Source organism: Bubalus kerabau, chromosome 8 (assembly GCF_029407905.1).
Source record: "Bubalus kerabau isolate K-KA32 ecotype Philippines breed swamp buffalo chromosome 8, PCC_UOA_SB_1v2, whole genome shotgun sequence".
NCBI lineage: Eukaryota > Metazoa > Chordata > Mammalia > Artiodactyla > Bovidae > Bubalus > Bubalus kerabau.
Window position 1 is genome coordinate 71,901,076 of NC_073631.1, and position 21,974 is coordinate 71,923,049.

At 40.4% G+C, this 21,974-nt stretch overlaps 1 long non-coding RNA gene across 1 annotated transcript in view; it reads right to left on the minus strand.

The window, feature by feature from the left end:
- The window catches only part of LOC129659297 (uncharacterized), a 45,597-nt gene extending 28,689 nt beyond the window's left edge, over positions 1–16,908 (minus strand). Inside the window, exon 1 of the long non-coding RNA XR_008717944.1 lies at positions 16,649–16,908. This is a non-coding gene — a long non-coding RNA (uncharacterized LOC129659297). The remainder of the gene's footprint in view (positions 1–16,648) is intronic.
- Positions 16,909–21,974: the final 5,066 nt, after the last annotated feature.

Below are 21,974 nucleotides of genomic sequence, written 5' to 3' on the forward strand. Positions count from 1 at the left end.
GTACTGAAGTGGGGTGCCATTAACACCAATTATTTGGTAACTATCACGTTTTCTCAAGAACACAATTTTCCTTCTTTTAAAGTGTTCAAGTATAACATTCAGAGAACTATACAAACTGCAAAGTGACAAGTCCATAGATTTTCATGAAGTTGGCCCACCTGTGTAACCAGTTACCTGTTGAAGAATAAATAGAATGTTACCAAGACCCCAGAGGTCCCCATATGCATCCTCTGAGTTATACCCAGTATCCTAAAAGGAACTACTCTCCTGACTTATAACATAGTAGGTTAGTTTTGCCAATTTTTGAACTTTCTGCATATAGAATTACACAGCATGTACACTTTTATAATGCCCCCTTTTTGCTCATTTTTATGTCTGTGAGTTTATCTCCATAACTGTATATAGCAATAGTTCATTCACTTTGATTGCTGTCTGGTAGTCCATTGTATGAATGTACTGCAAGGGAGGAAAAATATTTTTTCTCCACCCTTTTAAGTTCTTAACTGGGACCCTGTAACAAAAGACAGGTTAACAAGAGAAAAGCATAAAAATTTATTTAATATGTTTTACATGACTCAAGAGCCTTCATAAGGAAATGGAGACATGAGGAAATGGTTAAATACGAGTGTTTTTATGCTAGGTTTGATGAAGGGTGGAGAGCTGTGGAAAGATATGATAAGACAAAGGGTGTAAAGTAAGTACCAGTAAACTGGGGGAGACTTACAAGGCCTGTTCATTCAGCTTCCTCTCTGTGTCCCTTCATCTTTGGAGATAAGGATGCTCCTTTCCTCTGGATATTGGGAGACCATCTCTCACATGACAACATGAGGGGTTTTATGACCTGCTTCAAGGGGAGATCAGAAAGTTCTTCCTACACATGACATTTCTCAAATTCCTTCAACTTTAAATATTCAATGTGCAAGATGCCATATTTTAGGGCAGTGTATCCTGAACCCCATCTGAGTACTATAATTTATTTCATAAATGATTCATATGCAGAATATATAAAGAACTCAAATCAACAAGAAAAAGGCAAACTTCCCAATAGAAATGAGGACAAAAATTTGAGTAATCACTTTGACAGGAGTGAAAAGGTGATCAATCTCGTTGATTATCAGGGGAATGCAAACTAAAACCAGAAGACACCACTATACCTCTATCAGAAGGGTTAAACAGAAAAAGAATGACAACACCGCATGTTGGAAGGTGTGGTGATACTGGTTAGCATGTAAAATGGCGCAACTACTTTGGAAAATTGTTTGACAGTTTCTTAAAAAGTTAAACACACACCTACTTCACTCCTAATCCTTCTCTAGATATTTATCCACAGGAAATGAAAATATATATTCATATGCTGCTGCTGCTGCTAAGTCGCTTCAGTTGTGTCTGACTCTGTGCGACCCCATAGACGGCAGCCCACGAGGCTCCCCCGTCCCTGGGATTCTCCAGGCAACAACACTGGAGTGGGTTGCCATTTCCTTCTCCAATGCATGAAAGTGAAAAAGTCGCTCAGTCGTGTCCGACTCTTCGCGACCCCATGGACATGTTAAAAATGTTCATACAACTCTACCCATAGTAGCTTCTATCTGGAAATGGTCCAAATGGCCATCAATAATATATTAGATAAATAATTTTTCTTCTTTTTAATAACTCAGAAATGGCTTTTTTAGAAAGAAGTAAGGCAATAAGAAGGATCAGAGCAAAAATTAGTGAAATAGAGAACATAAAATAGTAGATAAAAACAATGAAACCCAAAGTTGATCCTTCAAGAAGATCAACAAAAACTGAAAAACTATTAGCTAAACTGAACAAGAAAAGAGAGAAAACTCAAACTGTTAAAAATCAGAAATGAAAGAGGGGTATTATTAGCAACCTTACAGAAATAAAAAGCATTACAAAGGAATACTATGAACAACTGTATGCCAATGATTTAGATAACTTAAAAGAAGTGTTAGTTGCTCAGTCGTGTCCGACTCTTTGAGATCCCATGGACTGTAGCCAACCAGTTTCTTCTGTCTATGGAATTCTCCAGCCTTGAATACTGGAGTGGGTTGCCATTAAATTCCTGGAAAGAAATGAACTGTCAAATTTACACAAGAAGGAAACAGAAAACTTGACTAAGCCTATAAGTAAAGAGATTGAATTAGTAATCAAAAACCTGTCACACAGAATAGCCCAGGCCCAGATTTCATCACTGACTAATTCTATTGAACATATAAAGAGTAACCAATTCAAATTCTTCACAAACTTTTCCAAAAATTAAGAAAGAAGGAAAGACTTTCAACTCACTTTATAAAGCACTATAATTTTGATACCAAAATCAGACAAAAAAATATCATATGGAAAGAAAACTACAGAGCAATATTTCTCCTGAATATTGACCCCAAAGTTCTCAACAAAATACTAGCAATATATAAAAAGGATTACACAGTGTTCTCAAGTGGCATTTATCCCAGGAATTCAACACTAACATCTGAAAATCAATTAGTGTAACACGCCGCATCAATAGAATATGGACAAAAACCACACACACATAGTCATCTTGATAGACACAGAAAAAGCTTGTGACAAAATTCAATTCACCATTTTTGATAAAAATATTCAACAAACAGTAATAAAAGAAAACTTCTTCAATCTGATAAAAGACATCTATGAAAAAGCCAAAGAGAATATCATCAGTTCATTTCAGTTCTGTCGCTCAGTCATGTTCGACTCTTTGCGACCCCATGGACTGCAGCAGGCTGCATGATTTTCCCCCAAAATCAAAAAGAAAACACAGATGTCCATCCTTATATTCAACATTATATTCAACATTATACTAGAAGATCTAGCCAGGGCAATTAAGCAAGAAAATGAAAAAAAAAGTTATACAGATTGAAGACAAAGAAATAAAATTATCTTTATTTACAGATGACATGATCTTGTTTAGAAAATCCTTAAAGTCTACTAAAACAAACTATTAGAACTAATAAATGAGTTCAGCAAGGTTGCAAAATACAAGATCAACATGCAAAACTCTCCTGTATTGCTGTATGGTAGCAGAAGGCAATGGCACCCCACTCCAGTACTCTTGCCTAGAAAATCCCATGGACGGAGGAGCCTGGTAGGCTGCAGTCCATGGGGTTGCTGAGAGTCGGACACGACTGAGTGACTTCACTTTCACTTTTCACTTTCACGCATTGGAGAAGGAAATGGCAACCCACTCCAGTGTTCTTGCCTGGAGAATTCCAGGGACGGGGGAGCCTGGTGGGCTGCCGTCTCTGGGGTCGCACAGAGTCGGACACGACTGAAGTGACTTAGCAGTAGCAATAGCAATGAACCAACAAAAAGTATCAAGGAAATAGCTACATTTGTTATAGCACCAAGAAAAACTAAAATACTTAGGAATAAATTTAACAAAAATTTATTGTTTAGCAGATTTAACAAAATTTTGCATGCAAAACTCCTGCTCTGAAACCTATAAAACCTTGCTGAAAGAAATTAAAGACCTAACTAAATGGCATAGCATCACATGTTCATGGATCAGAAGATGTAGTATTGTTAAGATGACAATATTCCACAGACTGATCTATGGTTTTAGCTTTAGCACAATCCTTTTCAAAATTCCAGCTGACTTCTCTGCAGAACTCGACAAACTGATCCTAAAATTCATAAGAGAATACAAGGGAACCAGAGCAGCCAAAACAATCTGGAAAATGGACAACAAAGTTGGAGAACTCATGGGTCCCAGTTTCAAAACTTACTACAAAACTGTTGTATCCAAGACATTGTGGTATTAGCATAAGGGTAGACGTATAAATAAATTAGTAAAATTGATAAACAAACAAAATAACATAAATAAACATTTATGTCAATTGATTTTTGACAAAGGTGTCAAAGCAATTCAACAAGGAAAAGAATAGTCTCCTTAATAAATTATACATGGACAGTTATCCACATGCCAAAAAATGAAGTTAGACTCCTACCTCACATCATATACAAAAATTAACTCAAAATGGATCAAACCTAAATGTGATTGCTGAAACTATAAAACTGTTAGAAGAAAACATGGGGGTAAATCTTTGTGACCTTGTATTATGCAATTAAAAAAAAAACAAACATGTATTACACTAAAATACAAGCAACAAAATAAAATAGGTAAATTGGGCATCATCAAAATGAAAAACCTCTGTGCTTTAAAAGACATCATTAAGGGGTCTCCTTGGTGGCTGAGTGGTAAAGAATCCGCTGGCCAATGCAGGAGACATGGGTTTGATCTCTGGTCCAGGAAGAACCCACATGCCGCAGGACAACTAGGCCTGTGCACCTCAACTACTGAGCCTATGTTCTAGAGCCTGGGAGCCGCAACTACTGAGCCCACGTGCTCAACTACTGAAACCCAAACGCTCTAGAGGCTGCTCTGTAACAAGAGAGGCCACTGCAGTGAGTAGCACATGCGCCACAACTAGAGAGAAGCCCCCATTTGCCACAACTAGAGAAAAGTCTGCACAGCAACAAAGACCCAGCACAGCCAAATAAATAAAATTATATTTTTAAAAAAGACGTCATTAAGTGAAAAGACAATTCACTGAATGGGAGAAAAAATTGGCACATCATGTATCTGATAAAAAGACTTCTACCTAAAATTTATAAAGACCTACTACAATCCCATTAAAAAAGGCAACCCAATTGAAAAATAGATAAAGGATTTGAATAAACGTTTCTCCTAAAAAGATGTATTAATACAAATGGCCAACAAGCACATGAAAAAATGATCAAAATCATTAACCATTCATGAAATGAAAAACAAAACCACAATGAGATGTCACCTTACATCTAGTAGGATGACTAGAGTGAAAAAGACAGATAATAGTCCATGTTAACAAGGAAATGGAGAATTTAGAACCCTCATACACTGCTGGTGTGAATGTAAAATGGTGTGCCCACTTTGGAAAAAATTATGGTGCTTCATCAAGTGTTAAAGAGAGTTACCATCTGGTCTAAGCAATTCCACTCCTAGACAAAAATGAAACCCTGTGTCCATTCTCAGATTGTAAATGAATGTTCATAGCAGCATTATTCATAATAGCCAAGAAGTAGAAATAACTCAGATGTCCCTCAACTGATGAATGGATAAATAAAATGTGATATATCCATACAATGGAATACTGTTAAGCAATAAAAGGAAAAGAAGTACTGATGCATTCTATAACATGTATGAACCTTAAAACCATGTGCTACATGAAAGAAGCCCATTACAAAGGCCACATGTTATATGATTTCATGTACATGAAAGGTCCAGTCTAGGCAAATCTATATATATAGAAAAGAGGGGTGTAGAATGCAGATGGATTGAGAAAGTGACACATAAGAGGTATAGAGTTTCTTTCTGGGGTAATAAAAACATTCTAAAGTTGAGTGCAGTGATGAGTGCACAACTTTGTGAATATACTAAAGCAACTGAATTGTACTATAGGTGAGTTGTAAAGTACATGAGTTATATCTCAATAAAACTGTTTTAAAATAGCTTTGTTTCCAAATTACAAAATCAATCACACATTTTTTGTGGGAAACTTACGTCACCCCACTCCAGTACTCTTGCCTGGAAAATCCCATGGACGGAAGAGCCTGGTAGGCTGCAGTCCATGGGGTTGCTGAGAGTCGGAGACGACTGAGCGACTTCACTTTCACTTTTCACTTTCATGCACTGGAGAAGGAAATGGCAACCCACTCCAGTGTTCTTGCCTGGAGAATCCCAGGGACGGCGGAGCCTGGTGGGCTGCCGTCTCTGGGGTCACACAGAGTCGGACACGACTGAAGCGACTTAGCAGTAGACTTAGCAGTATAAAAGGATAAAAGAAAAATCAAACATAATCCCACAGATAACAAGAGTTAACAGTGGGGTGAATATCAGGGACACCCTTTTGCTCTTTTGAACAAAGGAATAAATTCCCTAAAAACACAAATTATCAAGAGCTTTATTGGCTTTACCATTTTTGATAATTTGTGCTTTTAGGGAATTTACTCTCTTCTCTTCGATGGTATGGCAGATTGCATTCCCCAGAGATGTCAACATTGATACATTTATCCCATCCCATGTGATCTTTTTACAGTGTACCTGACATTTCTCCACCCAGAGATGGAGGTCCATAGACTTCTCCAGGTCTGTATTCCCTTCCCTAGAATCTTAGTTTGACTGTCCACCAATGGAGTGATGATATTAACATATAACTTCCAAGGATAGGTCATAAAAAGGATATAATGTCCACCTGGCTCATTCTCTCAGGACACTTGCCCTTGGACCCCACCTACCACGTTTTCAAGAAGCCAAAGCCACATGGAAAAGCCATGTCTGGGTATTCTGACCCTCAGATCCACCTAGGCCTTCAGCCAGTAGTCATCATCAACCTCCAGACACAAGAGAGAAGAACCTACAGATGCTTCCAGCTCTCAGGCTTTCAGAATTCCAGCTGCCACTGACACTGAGGAACAAGCATTCCTGTTATGCTTGTCTTGATTCCCTCAAAAGGACCCATAAAGATAAAAAAGTGAGGCAAGAATCGAGGAAGTTAGATTACTTTCTTCTTGCTGAATTTGGTGCCATTTATATCCAGTTTTCAATACCCAATAACCTTAATATAGTTTTAGAATTTATAACCACCTGAACTATATAGAAGTTATATAGTTTATAACTTATAGTTAGAACTTATAACCACCTGAAGAATCCCACTAACTTAAAAAATTTGAATGTAACAGATCTACCATCTCATACGAAGACAGCTCAAGTTGTATCTTAGAAAACCTAAATTTCTACACATGATGGTTTTATAGGTTTTTGAATTTCACTGGATTTCCTAATGAATTTCTGCCTTTACTAGTTAACTACTGAAGACACATTTCTTCCTTCTGGAATATTTTGCCTGCTACCCATGAATATTAGGCTACCCATGTTAGCCTAATATTAGGCCACCTATGTTAGGTAGACTTTGTTAAGTGAGTGTCTTTTGGTTATGGAGTGGTAAGGTGCATGCTTTGATTTGAGATCCAACTGACAGCAATGACTTTATACTCAGTCAATAGCTTGTATCTACTTTTTGAAAGAAAAGTAGTGTTATTTGTTAAGTAACTTAGCTGGTAAAGAATCTGTCTGCAATGCAGGAGACCCTAGCTTGATTCCTGGGTTGGGAAGATCCCCTGGAGAAGGGAGAGGGTACCCACTCCAGTATTCTTGGGCTTCCCTGGTGGCTTAGATGGTAAAGAACCGCCTGCAGTGCAGGAGACCTGGGTTCGACCCCTGGGTTGGGAAGATCCCCTGGAGGAGGGCATGGCAACCCTCTCCAGTATTCTTGCCTGGAGAATTCCCATGGACAGAGGAGCCTGATGGGCTACAGCCCATGGGGCCGCAGAGAGTTTGACACAACTGAGTGACTAAGCACAGCAGCACAGCATTTGGAGCTTGGTGGGCCATCTTTGATCATTTTTGCATCAGATATACAAGAAATATATCTTCCTTTGAGGGAAAAGAAATGTTATTTTTCACTTTTAACCCTTTTTTATTGTTTGAATTTTTAATTATAAGCATGCACTTTTGTAACAATAATAAAAGCAAAAGAAAACCAAAAGAGGTAATTTTTAAAAAGGACCCTGCTTCTGCAAGATGTTCATTTACTTTGACCTGCCTCCAATTTCTTAATTTCCCTGTCTTTATATCTGTGTGCAGGTATAAGAAAAAGAAAAGTTCCCAATCTTGGCAATTGCCATGGAAAAATTTGGAATTTGTCTTCCAAAATTCCCACCCACAAGGCACTATTCGGAGAAAGCCTGTTAGTCTGCAAAGACTACCATACTTGATCTTGGGAGTTTGAGCTCACTGAGGACAAAAACACTTCAACAGACAGTTATTTAAAGATAAATCTAAGTCAAATTCTGAATTAAAGGTTTTGTGATAAATAGTTCTGGACACAATATAGGAGGATCTCATCTGTACATTGTGGGCTAATATTTTATTTGATCTTTCAAAAAGAGGGATGGAACTAGTCCTGAGAGCTTCGCGTCAGAGAAGTACAAGGACCTGCGATGTGGGGGTTGGGTGAGGGGAGGAGAAGACGAGGAAAGGGACCCAGGGGGTGGCCTCCCACAAGGCCATGGACAGTGGACTCTTGGAGTGGTTCTATCTGAGGTCCAAGCTTCAATGTCTCTTCCATGATTTACAATCTTAGATTTTTTTGTACACCAAGAAGTCTGGCTGAAAGATATTAATCTAAGGAGTATTGTTTGATGGCCATGTAGTACACCAAGTGTTCTAGATTATGTAGATTTTCTCTTTTTCAAGCCAAGTTCAAAAATATCATCTTGTACCATATTGTTTTGGCAGGATTGTTTCCACTGAGTTTGTTTTGGTATAATATCCTCTGCTTACTTTGACAGACACTCAATCAACAGCCATTTGACAGTCATTATTGCATTTGCCCTTAGGATATTGTTAAGTGCAGTGTTTGACAGGATTCAGTGTCTTCTACATAAGGATGCATGTGTAAATTTCAGACAAAATCCCAGAAAAGTCTTTTATTCTCCTAAGAAATTGATACTTCCCTCATGGATAACGTGTATCACATTATAGATTATGTTTTCCCTCTTGTTTTGACTGCCAGGTATCTCAGCACCAGATTTGCCACTCCATTTTAATAATTATTGGATCAAATGGCAGTGTATCTATGTTACCACTTTAACCTTGGTCTTGTTTTTCTATTCGAGATGTTTTTGTGAGTCTGGTTGTAAAGTCTACTCTCTTTTTTTGTTTTTATACTGCTTATCCTCATAAGCTTCCTCAGACCTTTGGTAAAGTCGCCCAAGTATGTGTAAATAAACACAATAATGGAACAACTTTAGGTAACCAGTTTTACTTGGAGCTGCATGGGACTTAGATGATCTAATCCAATTCCCTTGTTTTACATGAGTAAAAAGAAGACTCAGCATGGTTAAGCAGAGTGAAAAGCCAGCCTAATGTTCCTGAGACTGAGAAGTTTTGAGGGGCTCAGGACTTTCAGGACTGAAATCAGGATTAGTTGGCTGTCCTGCTGGGTTAAGCGGTTTTGCTAAAGGCACACAGCAGTGAATGGCAGAAATGGCACCATGGCCCAAACCTCTGGTCAACTAACTCAGCTCTTTCCCCTTATTAAATGTCATCCTAGAATGTGGTTTTATGAAAGCAAGAGTTGAAAATAGGCCTCTATAGCAATTTGGCATCCATTTCTTAGTTTCTTCGTTAATTTTTTTTTCTTTCTCTTTTGGGTTTTAACCCTTTTAATTTTTCATAGGAAGTTATACTCGACTTCTCTCTTGTATACAGCTGTACCCATAGCTAGAAAGTTCTAAGCATTCCCTGAAGATGAAGGCCTCATCCTCATACCTTCCTTGGCAGATAAGGCTGAAGATAAGCTTCTTACAGGTGAAAAAGGAAATTTCCCTTTGTTCCACTTCTCCAACCCCCCCATCTCTGTTTTCCAGGGCAGACGCTGAAAGTTCAAGAACGTACATTCACAGTGGAGCTATATAAACTCATTTGATCTCCTCTGTCATTTTTCCAATAGAATATTACCCATTTTGAGGAAAGGAAACTAAAAATATCTCCTTCCCCACTCTTTTTACTTCTTCAACCAGATCTAAGGAACTGAAAATTACCTCTAGTGGTTCTCTGAGTAAAACAGCAGCTTTCACAACTTACCATGGAAGCAGATTCTGGAAAAGTTTTTTACAGGCTCAACTTATACATGAAACTATTCTTTTATTAGTCCAATATCCAATCATTTAAACTAGTGTTAAGGAAAACTTGGCACTTTTAAAAATGGAAATCTAAATAGTTTTCTTGCCAGTTTGGGGAAAAAATGAAAAGTGGAAGATTTCTGGGGGATCCAAGATTGCTCTAACTCCCCCTTGGTACAGGGTTCCTCTGGGTGCAAAACAAAGTGGTCCTGTGTCAGAGCTGATGATGGTGACCACACAGGAAACTCTCAGTGATGGCACTTCCAGCCTCCGTTAGGAGGGCTTGCAGTGTCCGACTCCTAACGTAGCTGGCTGCTTCGGCTGTTTCCCAAATGGAGATTTACTAGAACCTACAGACAATATTGAGTAATCCTCAAAAGACTCTCATTTTTAATCTTTAATTTTGACTTTATTTTGTGAGAACCGATGTAGCAAGAGAAAATAACTGAGCCGTCAGCCCCACTGCTCAGTAACCAAAGTACTCACCCTGCCAGCAATTTCTTCCCTTCCCCTGCCCTTCATCCCTCCCTCTCTCTTCTCCTCTGCTTCTTCTTCTCTCCTTCCCTCCCTCTCTCCCTTCCTTCCTTTTTTGAGAAGGGTATTGTAAATATGGGGACAAGCTATATTTAGATTTTATTAGTTCTCAATCCTTGATTAGGTTATTGCTTCCCCCTTTTGGAGTGTATCTCCTGATGGCTGGAAATGATCACTCCTAATAGTATCTTTCAATTTCAAAAACAAGTGAAGTGAATCTTGGTGGTATGCTTGCTTTGCTTGTTGTAGAGAATCTCTAGGAGAGCAGTCATGATAAGAATCTTGATGTGGATTTATGACTGCCTCACTACTTCAGCTCCACTTGCCACATAAATTTATTCAGTATCTGCACTGTACCAAGTACAAGGAACTTACAATATGGGGAAGAGAAACAAAAATGGCAGCAAGTTGGAGTTAAGTTCTAAACATAAGTGTAAACAACATGTTTTTTACATTATGGTGGTGGTAGTGGAGGCGGGTGTTTGTGAGTGTGTGCGTGCGTGCACTGCAATTAGAGAAAGCTCCCCTATGAGAAACAGCATTTAAACTGTTAGTCATTTTCCCATCCGTCTTGAGCTAGCATTGTCTCTTGGTGAGAAAACATAGCTATTGATGTGTATGGCCTAAGGAGCTCCAAAAGCTCTGTTACCCAAAATGTCTTCTCCCAGAGGTCTGTCACAATGCCTGAAATCTCATTGTTGGCCTTAGTCCTTTAACTCAGGATGCTGCAACTCCAAAGAACGTAAGTTAAAAATGTCACCATATTCCCTCTGGGAGAAGCAATACATTTCCTGTTGGGCACACATGATATCAGGGTTTCCTAGGTGGCTCAGTGGTAAAGAATGTGCCTGTCAATGAAAGAGATGCAGGAGACGTAGGTTTGATCCCTGGGTCAGGAAGATCATCTGGGGGAGGAAATGGCAACCCACTCCAGTATTCTTGCCTGAAAAACCCCATAGACAGAGGAGCCTGGTGGGCTACAGTCCATGAGGTCACAGAATCTGACACAACTGGGCTACTGAGCATGCACACATACACATATCACTTAGTTTATCAGGTCAGCTAGTTATTACCTTGGAAAGTGAGACAGAGGGTAGGTGCATTTTACCGAGTTCCCACAAGAAAACATTTGGATCTTGCAACAGTGCCATAGACATGGTAAAGGCAAGGAGGGAGATCCATAATGTAGAAGAGGGAGACTAGAAAACACACTTCACTCATGAAATATGAATGTCCCTGTCTCTGCTTTACTTCCCTCACTGAATGGATTATAAGTGGGTAGGGGTAGGGGTATGACACAGTTAGGACCCTTTATGGATGTTACTTTGCAAACAGAGTAGAAGCTTCAGGTCATCAACGGACCCAAGAGTGGCAAAGAATGCAGGGCCCACACTCTTCACCAACTACCATAACCAAAGTCTCTGTTGATTGGCTACCTAGCATCCATACCTTCATGCGTACCCAATTTTTAAAATCTATTGGCCATTTTTTGCCCATGAAGCTCTTGTGTTTCAAGAGAACCTCCTCCTTTGTCCACCTTGAGAGATGAGTCCTGACAAGTTTATATCCCATTCATCTGACCAGCTACCAACTTGTGGGTGGGCATGCAACCTGAACTGATCCAATGGGGTGAACTTCCAGAGCTTTGCTTAACAATCTCTCACTTACTATATGAGAATGAAGAGGCAGGCAGCCCAGATTATGACTGGAAGTCATTTGAGCAGTAGATGAAGGATCCTTTGACTCCAGCCAAAGCTGTAGCTGGCAGTGCAGAGAAATGGAAAGAAACTGGATTCTTGAGGACAAGAAAGAGCCTTTGGATAAGGGAGTCCTAAAGCTTGCTCCTCCAGTTGTCTTGTTAGGACCATGGCCTAACAAATAACCTAGCAAGTATGGTCTGAGGAGTTGTATAGGCATTACCTGGGAACTTGCTAGAAATGCAGCATCTTGGGCCCCACCCTAGACTTACTGAGTCAGAATCTGCATATTAATAAGATCCCCCAGGTAATTAATGTGTACTTTAAAGGTTAAGAAGTACTGCTCAATATAGTTTAATCCCACTGACTTGGGTTTTCTTCTACTCTCAACAGAAGAATCCTACCACAGGCTCCCTCACCTGGTGACTCTAGGCTTCTGTGATTCTGTGGTCTTGATTAGTCCCTCTCTGTTTCAGCACAATCAGCACCCCCTCCCCAACTCCCCACCCCACACCACTCCTTTCTTCTTACCATTGTCCATTTAGACAACCATCTGGAGATGTCTCGTTTTCCCTGCTGACCTCTTAATCTATTTCTTAAACATCCAACAGATATGTAAGCTGGACCAATTCCAAATGGTTTTTAGAGCAGTGAGAGGGAGTTTTGTACTGACTAGCAAAAGACAACTTTACTATTTGTTTATTGCAAGGGTCAGAGGGTTAGCTCTTAGCACACCAACCCAACTCTTTGCAAGTGGTTTCTTGCTCAGGCCACCGGAGGTGTAGAGTTTCTGAAGTACTTGAGAGATGAAGATTCATTGGTTAGTTCCGTTGCTGTGTCTGAGCTTCAGAGGAAAAAACTTTTTAGCCAGAAGGGTATAAAAGGATTCCACTCTACTCATTTATCTGAGGAGGGTGGTGGATGGGAATCCCATCAGAAAGCTTACTGATCAGGGCAGCACCTGGCAGATGGTCCATGCTTAATAAATGTCATATCACTGGTGCCTTCTTTAATATAGACATGGCAGTGATGTCCATTTCAAGAGGGAATGGCCTGACCATTTGACCACAAGCTAGTTCTATTTCTGAGATACAAGCAGTAAACACTGTGCAACCAACCCATTGGGTGTCTAATTGAAGCACTAAGTTATGATTTTTTTGCATTGGATTCCATAAAGCATTTAAAACTTTTCTAAAGAGGCCCTTGGCCTGGAACTCAAAGACTTGCTTCTCTAGCTGGCTCTGCAACAGACCATGTGGCCAGGGGTATTCACTCTACCTTCCAGGCTCGCAGTCTCTCCCCACTGTCAAAGAGAGGACAAGACAGCATGGCTGTTCAAGTCCCTTACAACATTCAAGTCAGGAACCCTGACTCTGCTCTGGTCTGTTCCATAGCATTTTTCTCAGCAGTCCTCCTTTAGGAAACTCCATTAAGGCAAAAAGGGGCACAGAAAAGTGAAGGGACCTACCCTGCAGTAGAAATTAGCGGAAGACACTAGAAGAGTTCTGCTCTCCCTGAAGCCTGAGATCAGAGCTTGTCATGCGATTCGATTCTATTTGTCCCAGGTAATTCTCTGGGACTAGAGACAAGTTCATAGACTAGTTCAGCTGATGACCCTAAGTTTATCTTAGTTCATGAGATCTAACTTTTAAGCAAAAATTCTGGATTAGAATCTGGTTTCTTTGGTCTAAAAAGATGTTGAGTTTAAAGATAATATATGAGTCACCTAATGGTCTGAATGAGGACAGTTGCCTCCCTGGGTCTTAAGCTGCTGCCTCAGTTGAATAGTGTTTTTTCAATCCTGTATTTGCGTAATAGAACCAGTTAACAGACCAGCCAGTGTTGGCTCTGGGGGCCTATTTATCAAGGTCATAATGGAAGGAAGAGCACCTGGTAACATTGCTAAAGCGGACTTCATTTCCCTTTGTAATTACAACTGTAAAATAACTTCCAAATCACAAATTGCTACTGAGAACCAGAAAAGGCAGTTCTCACATCTCCACCTCAGTGAGTGACAGTCTCATTTCTGCTTAATTGAGCAGCAGTCAATTGCTTTCTGTAGCCCAGGTGGTAGCATTGGCCTGTTTGTCACTTGGGTGAGCTAGTTATGATGGTGGGAGCAGCAGTGGCCTCACTTGCCTGCTGGTGCTTGGCTGGTAATTCCACTGTTGGCCTGCACAGACTGCTCGGCAAAGAGTGCTCCCAGCGAGCACTACTGCAACTTCTGAAGGAAAGTCGAAAATAATCACTGAGAGTAACTGCATTATCCCGTGTCTGCCCTAGCAGTCGTCAGTCACAAACAGCAAGCATCCCATGAATGGTCCCTCTTAGGCTGATGTGAATAGATTGAATTTTTTCCTTTGCTGAAAACTCTCAGCATTGAACTTAATCAATATTTGCATATGACATGGCTAGATTAGACAATTGTTGGCCTTCACACAGACTATAAAATGCTGTCAATTACCCTTCCACATTTTCATTCCCATTAAAAAAAAAAAAGGCTATTACTACAGAAATAAGTGACTGTAGGCTAAGGGACAGCAGCTGTTTAATTTTTGTCTTAATTTTAAAATTCTGGTCAGACTGCCATTTAAAAAATCAGACTCCAAGTTAACCATATGTAGAGAACTGTTTAAGTTAAAACAGACACAGATAAGTTTCTTAAATAAAAAACAATGGCTGTTACTAAATGCTTGTTATTAAGCCCCTTGAATCCTAGCTACACAGGTCCCGGCTGTGTTTCTGGGCAAGCTCCTTGGCCTCTCCATATCTCAGTTTTGTCATTTATAAAGTGGCAACAGTTGCTTCTACTTCACCAGGTGGTTTTGAGAATGAGATCAGATATACACCTATGGGCTGGGACATGCATAGTACAGTGCCTGGTATTACATAGTAAGCAGTCTATTATTTGCTCACTATTATTATTATTGCATATTTCCCACTCATTAAAAACTCTTAATTGTGATAATTAAGAAACACGTATGTGATGCACCGAAGGGTAAATCTATTTTTCAGTCATCCTAATTTGGTTTAACACATGATGGAATGTAGGCTGCATTCCAAGAGCTTGGCTGGAGGAACAGGGAAGAAGCGGAAGAGTGGGGAAATTAACATAGTGTAGAGACTGGCCACCTTCATCAGTGGAGGCCTTTGCAAGAGCAGGTACATATCATCCTCTAAGCCTGGAAGGAAAGAGAAAAGGACCAGAGAAAGGGGAAACTGTGGGAGTAAGTGCAAGTCTGTTGAATAAGTTTGGGTAGGGTAGTCTTGGTCTGGCTGGGGGTGATTCTCAACTCTGGGTACACATTAAAGTAATCCAGGCTGTTCTTGACCATGTTACATCAAAATTTCTGGGGGTGGGGCCCAGGCTTGGTATTTCTCAGGTTCCTGGGTGATTCCAATATATAGCCAGGGTTGAGAACTTCTGCACCGAAGAGTAGGTGCGAGGAAGAGGTGGAAGGTTGAATGCATCCTGAGTAGAGTGAATTTCTGACTGTTACTGCAGGGGGGAATTTTCCAGGAAGTCAAAAAAAGAGATGAATGAATAAGTGCTGAGCTGTAGTGGTGGACCATCTGAGATTAAATAGCATGAGTTTGAAGAAGAACTCGTTGTAATTGTTTCTTGACAGCCCCAGTTGAGATTCCTTTGCATGTGGAAAGTAGAAATGGTCAGCAAATGAGAAAAAAGGAATTTCTTGGAAAGACACAGGAGTATCTCAACAGAAGCCAAGAGAAGTGAGGGAACCAGAGCAATGCTAGGAGCCTCAGCATCAAAACATCAGGGACGCTCTCTCTAAAGTTCTGCCATCAAATGCTCAAATCAAGACCTCTGTTTCAATTTCAACTTCCTGGGAGACAGAATGGTTGTGTCCAGGATAGGTCAGTGGTCTGTTCATAGACCAGTTAGCTATAGCTATGGAACAAGGGCCCACAAAGGCTGTAAGTCCACCACCCTCTGTGTACTGGTGACATTTCCCATGAATGGAGATCATAGTGAGCCTGACAGACACACCAAGAGGGTTTATGACCCCATCTTCTCTAATGACACTTGACATTTTAGCAGTGGGGGAGGAAAAGACCAACTCCAGGGGTTTCCAGAGCTATACATTATGAAAGTGGGCATGGTAGGCTGACTGCCTTTGGCCAGGAGAAAACGGAAGCCATGCAGCTGGAGAAGAACTGTGAAAATAAGGATCAGTAATTGTAATGAGCAAAGACTAAGCAAACACATGCTTAATGATTATGAGCCAGCTACTGTTCTTTTACCAAATTCACTTAATCCTCATAGGAACCTTATGAAATAGTATTAATACCATTGTTACCTTCATTTTTCAGATGAGGGTAACAGAGTAATTAGGTAACTTACCCAAGTTCACACAAACCCAGAAAGTTAGGCTCCAAAGTCTATGTTCCTGTATGTTCCAAATTCCTACATTCATCTAAAAAGATAGGAAGCCCTGGTGATGCTTAGTGAGGGTAGGGTACAGGAAAAGTAGATGGCAATATAATGATGTGATGGGGAACTGAATCTGAATTTAAAGTCTTGGAGGAAGAAAAGTTCCAAGAGATGAAGAAATCATGTTGCTCAGTGGCTGATGAGTGTTAGGAAAGTGGACATGAAAAGTTGTATTTTAAAGTGACTCTCTCAAATGACCCTTATGATAACCAATCCGTACTTATCGTCATCTGGATGGTGCTCCTGACACATCAAAGGTGAACTCTATTTTGTTGATGAACTCTTGTTCTTGATAGGACTGTAGATTCCTCAAGGACAGGGATCACCCAGTTGGTGCTCTAGAAATGTTCTTTCAGTCTATTTAAATAGAGAGTTTATTTCCCTACATCACTGTTCATTGGAATGGAGTACTTAGCCTGATGTAAGACAAATTTACTAACCAAGAAATTCTCCTTCTCTGTACTTCATGTTCTATTAGTGCTGTCTAGCTCTTCCTGCAATGATTTGCTGTCATTGAGACTGTGATTTAATTATGCAAAGTATGACAGATCATTTGAAAGTTGTTAGTTGCTGAGGAAGCACATTCATGATGTGGGAGGTGAGGAAAGCCTTTACATTTTGCTAAGTTTCATATCCTCTATGAACACTTTTTAGTGGGAAAGAATTTTAATTCTAAATGATTACCCTGCAGATTTATGAAATATCTCAACTAGACGTGACAAAGAAAATGTGCTTAACTGTCTCCAGCAGTGGAAAAGAAAATGATATAATCTGAGAACCTGACTCTATTACCAGTGCAATGTATAGAAATGCCTTACCTGCCACCCCCCCGAACATCAGCACCCAGACTGAATCCACCATCATGTCTCTTCCACACCCCAGAAAAATGGTAAGATAATTCTGACTGCCCTCAGTTCACTTGTGCTGGGAGGCTGGCACAGTGGAATTCAGACACAGCTGGGGATAAGAAGACCAGGGTGAAGTCTACACATGGTAAGGGAATCAGGCTATGACTTATTTGTTGATATTGCCATGACTCATCAGATGCACAGAATGCTTTGTTCCTCAAAGTGCTGGGGAACCAACATTAGCATCTCCTAGGAGCTTGCTAGAAACTCAGAATCTCAGGCCCTGCTCCAGACCTACTCAAGCAAAACCTGTGTTTTAACAAGATCCCCTAAGAAGCACTGGCTTGATACACTGATCAATCAAGTCTTCTTTAAGGGCAGATTCTGTGCCATTTGTCCATGTATCTCCCATGCCCAGTACACTTAGTGAGAACTCAGTTATTTGTTGTATTGAATTGAGTGGTTTATATGTAAAGGCATATATTTATGAAAGTACTGGGGTGTCTGAAGAATGTAGAGAGGCTGTAGTATAAAGAAAAAGCAGGGAAATCTCTTTTGTTCAGTTGGAGTTTCAGTGTGCGCCTAATAGGAAGGATGACTTCCTGATGCCAGTCGCTGTATCTCCAAACCCAAGGGCTCTTTCTGGAACTAAGCCAAGCTCTCTGCCAGGAACTAACAATCCCTCCCCCAGCAGCCTTCAACCAATAACTGACTGGAGTGTTGTCTAAATAATTGGGCTCACCAGCCATCTAGGGGGTCTAGTTCTGAATCCTATACTATTTCACAGATTCAGCTCCAGCCACTCATTGTAATATTTCCCTCTCCCTGCCAGTGTTTCCTACCCCTCCCAAATAAATTATTGCATTCAAATCCTTGTCTCTGGGTCTGCTTCTAGGGAAACTCAAACTAGGACACAAAACATTGTATATTATATAAATCAAGCTGGACTTAGAGTCTAGGAAAGGACTAGGGTAAGTTTCAACTCCATCCTGAGCCAGGAAAAGGAAGAGGAATTTGAATCAAACTGGGCATATGCCTTGAACTCACCTCATGATCCTGAGTTGGAATCAGTTTTGAGTCTGCTGTTTTAATTTGATCAGATCTCTTAAGAGAGTTGTCTTGTCAAAATATCCTCATTGAACAAACTCCCCAGGAGGTCAGGAATCTCTATATATTTGAGGGTGAAAGTGCTTTTGAACCTGTTGTGGTGTTGGTGAAGACTATTGAGAGTCCCTTGGACTGCAAGGAGATCTAACCAGTCCATCCTAAAGGAGATCAGTCCTGAATGTTCATTGGGAAGGGCTGATGTTGAAGCTGAAACTTCAACTTTGGCCTAATGTGAAGAGCTAACTCATTTGAAAAGACTCTGATGCTGGGAAAGATTGAAGGCAGGAGGAGAAGGGGACAACAGAGGATGAGATGGTTGGTTGGCATCACGGACTCAATGGACATGAGTTTGGGTAAACTCCAGGAGTTGGTGATGGACAGGGAGGCCTGGCGTGCTGCAGTCCATGGGGTCGCAAAGAGTCAGACATGACTGAGTGACTGAACTGAACTAAACTGAAGGTGGAGAGACCCCCAAGTGACAGTGAAAGTCACTTAGTCATGTCTGACTCTTTGTGACCCCAAGGAATTCTCTAGGCCACAATACTGGAGTGGGTAGCCTTTTCCTTCTCCAGGACATATATTTGTGGGTGAAGGTGGAGAGACTCCCAAAGGCAAACAAAATGACTTCAACGTTACAAGGGCAAATGTATATAGTACAAACTGTATGTCCAAAACCTGGAAAACAGAGAAGTAATCAAAGAGGGAAGTGGTTCAATCACTCTGTCCTTTCGAGTATGGACCCTGGCTAATGTCTAGCCTGTAAGAGGATTTCAGAGAGTGTTTGCCTGGCTTTTGACTAATTAAGTGCAAGAAAAAAATCTAAATTCAATAATAGAGTGTTGTAAATGCTCTATTTACATTTACAAAGGAAGGAAGAAAATCTTTAAAACCTATGTATGTGATTTTTGTTGAATTTTCCATTTCTACCCATTGTTTTCTGTGTCTCACTAACCCAAGCATACTCACTGTTAGGCACTTTTTAGAGCAGTTCCTCATTCTCTGAAGTGTGTTGCCGTATTTTTTATGTTTTTCCTCACAACACTGGTAGGTTAGGCAAATATCATTTTCCCTGTTTGAGGAAGTTTTAAAGCAAGACAAGCAACAGGGAGATGTCATCTGCTCAGGTCAAACAAGAAGCTACCATGAAACCTCTACTGACCCACCAGCCTAGGGGTAAGGCAACTCTAGACCCCATCTATGTAAACAAGTTCAAACAAGGCCAGTTACTTCCTTTAGGCTTTCCACTAAGTTGGAAAATAAGGAAAGTTTTTTTAAAAAAACTATCACTACACTAATGACATGGATATTTCTTATACATGTACCATAAAGTGTGATGCCAAATTAATGTTCTCCTCTAAATTCCCTATCTTCATCTCTATTCAGTTTTTCTCCAAATCAAACACCACCTCCTTTAGGAAGTTCTCCAAAACTCCATCAGCCTTCAAGAACTGACCTATCCTCTTTGGATTTGGCAACACTTTGTCATCATATCACAAGTGTTTTGCCAATTTTGTGCTATTTGCCTGGTCCCTTGCATGATCTCTGGCACATAACAGAAAGTTCAATAGTTCAACACGAACTATTGAATAAATGAATGAAGATTTTGTAACAAACATGGTGTGTGTTTGTGTGTGTGTTTGGTAAAGGGGAGGGGAAGGGTCCAACCCCAACCCCACTCTTAACTGACCAGCAAAGACAGGCAAAGTCTCAGGATCACTTGAGGTATTCTTTAAATAAAGGCTAGACTGCCACAATGGGTTTCCCAGGTGGTACTAGTGGTAAAAAAACAAAAACAAAAACCTGCCTGCCAATGCAGGAAACTTAAGAGGCGTGGGTTCTATCCCTGGGTCAGGAAGATGCCCTGGAGTAGGAAATGGCAACCCGTTCCAGTATTCTTGCCTAGAAAATCCCATGGACAGAGGAGACTGGTGGGCTACAGTCCCTTGGGTCACAAAAAGTTGGACAAGGCTGTATATTGCCACCCTGTTTATTTAACTTATATGCAGAATGTTTGCATGCATGATAAGTTGCTTCAGTCATGTCTGATTCTTTGCGACCCCATGGAGTATAGTCAACCAGGCTCTTCTGTCCATGGATGCTCTAGGTGAGAATACTGGAGTGGGGTTGCCATGTCCTCCCCTCTAGGGGATCTTTCCGACCTAGTGATCAAATCCCAGACTCTTACATCCCCTGCATTGGCAGGCAGGTTCTTTACCACTAGCACCACCTAGGAAGCCCTATATACAGAGTACACCATGTGAAATGCCAGGCTGGATGAATCACAAGCTGAAATCAAGATTGCCAGGAGAAATATCAATAACTTCAGATGTGATTTGAGGTCTAATGGCAGAAAATGAAGAGGAGGGTGAAAGAAGAGAGTGAAAAAGTTGGGAACACATGTATACCTGTGGCGGATTCATTTTGATATTTGGCAAAACTAATACAATTATGTAAAGTTTAAAAATAAAATAAAATAAAAAAAAAAAACCTCAACATTCAAAAAACAAAGATCATGGCATCCAGTCCCATCACTTCATGGTAAATAGGGGAAAAAGTGAAAGCAGTGACACATTTTCTTTTCTTGGGCTCCAAAATCACTGCAGATGGTGACTGCATCCATGAAATTAAAACATTCTTGTTCCTTGGAAGGAAAGCTATGGCAAACCTAGACAATGTTACAAAGTAGAGACATCAGTTTGCTGACAAAGGTCCATATAGTCAAAGCTATGGTTTTTCTAGTAGTCATGTATGGATGTGAGAGTTGGACCATAAAGAAGGGTGAGTACCAAAGAACTGATGCTTTCAAATTATGATGCTGGAGAAGACTCTTGAGGTCCCTTGGATTCCAAAGAGATCAAACCAGTCAATCCTAAAGCAAATCAACTCTGAATATTCATTAGAAGGACTGATGCTGAAGCTAAATCTCCAATACTTTGGCCACCTGATGTGAAGAGCTGATTCATTGGAAAAGACCCTCATGCTGGAAAAGATTGGAGGCAAAAGAAGAAGAGGGCAGTGGAGGATGAGATGGTTAGATAGCATCACCAATTCAATGGACAGGAATTTGAACAAATTCCAGGAGATAGTGAAGGACAGGCAAGCCTGGTGTGCTGCAGTCCATGGTGTTGCAAAGAGTCAGGCATGGCTTAGCTACTGAACAGTAGCAGACTGCCGTAGTCACAGATGGCCTTTCTAAGGGCCATAGAACCATGTCACTTCTTGCACACACCTTACAAAATTAGTTCTGTCTTTGCAATTCTGTTTGTTTCTCATTGTCATCATTCCTGAAAATATGACAATGGGGGGCTCACAAATGAGCTGGTCCACTCTATTGACCCCTCAACAGAAAGCTGTAGTACAGCAGGAACTACAGGGGATAAAAGCAGGCAGAAGGCTACCACAGAGGCCAACCATTGTGGGCATGCTAGCACATACATACATATTTGCAGAGCACATTCATATTAAAAAATGAGAACCTGTTTATTTCCTGAAGAGTTTCCATTTAACCACTAATAATTTGTCCATTTACAAGTGTTTGTTGAACATTTATCATATACCAGGCACTAAACCAGAGACTGGATGTATAGAATA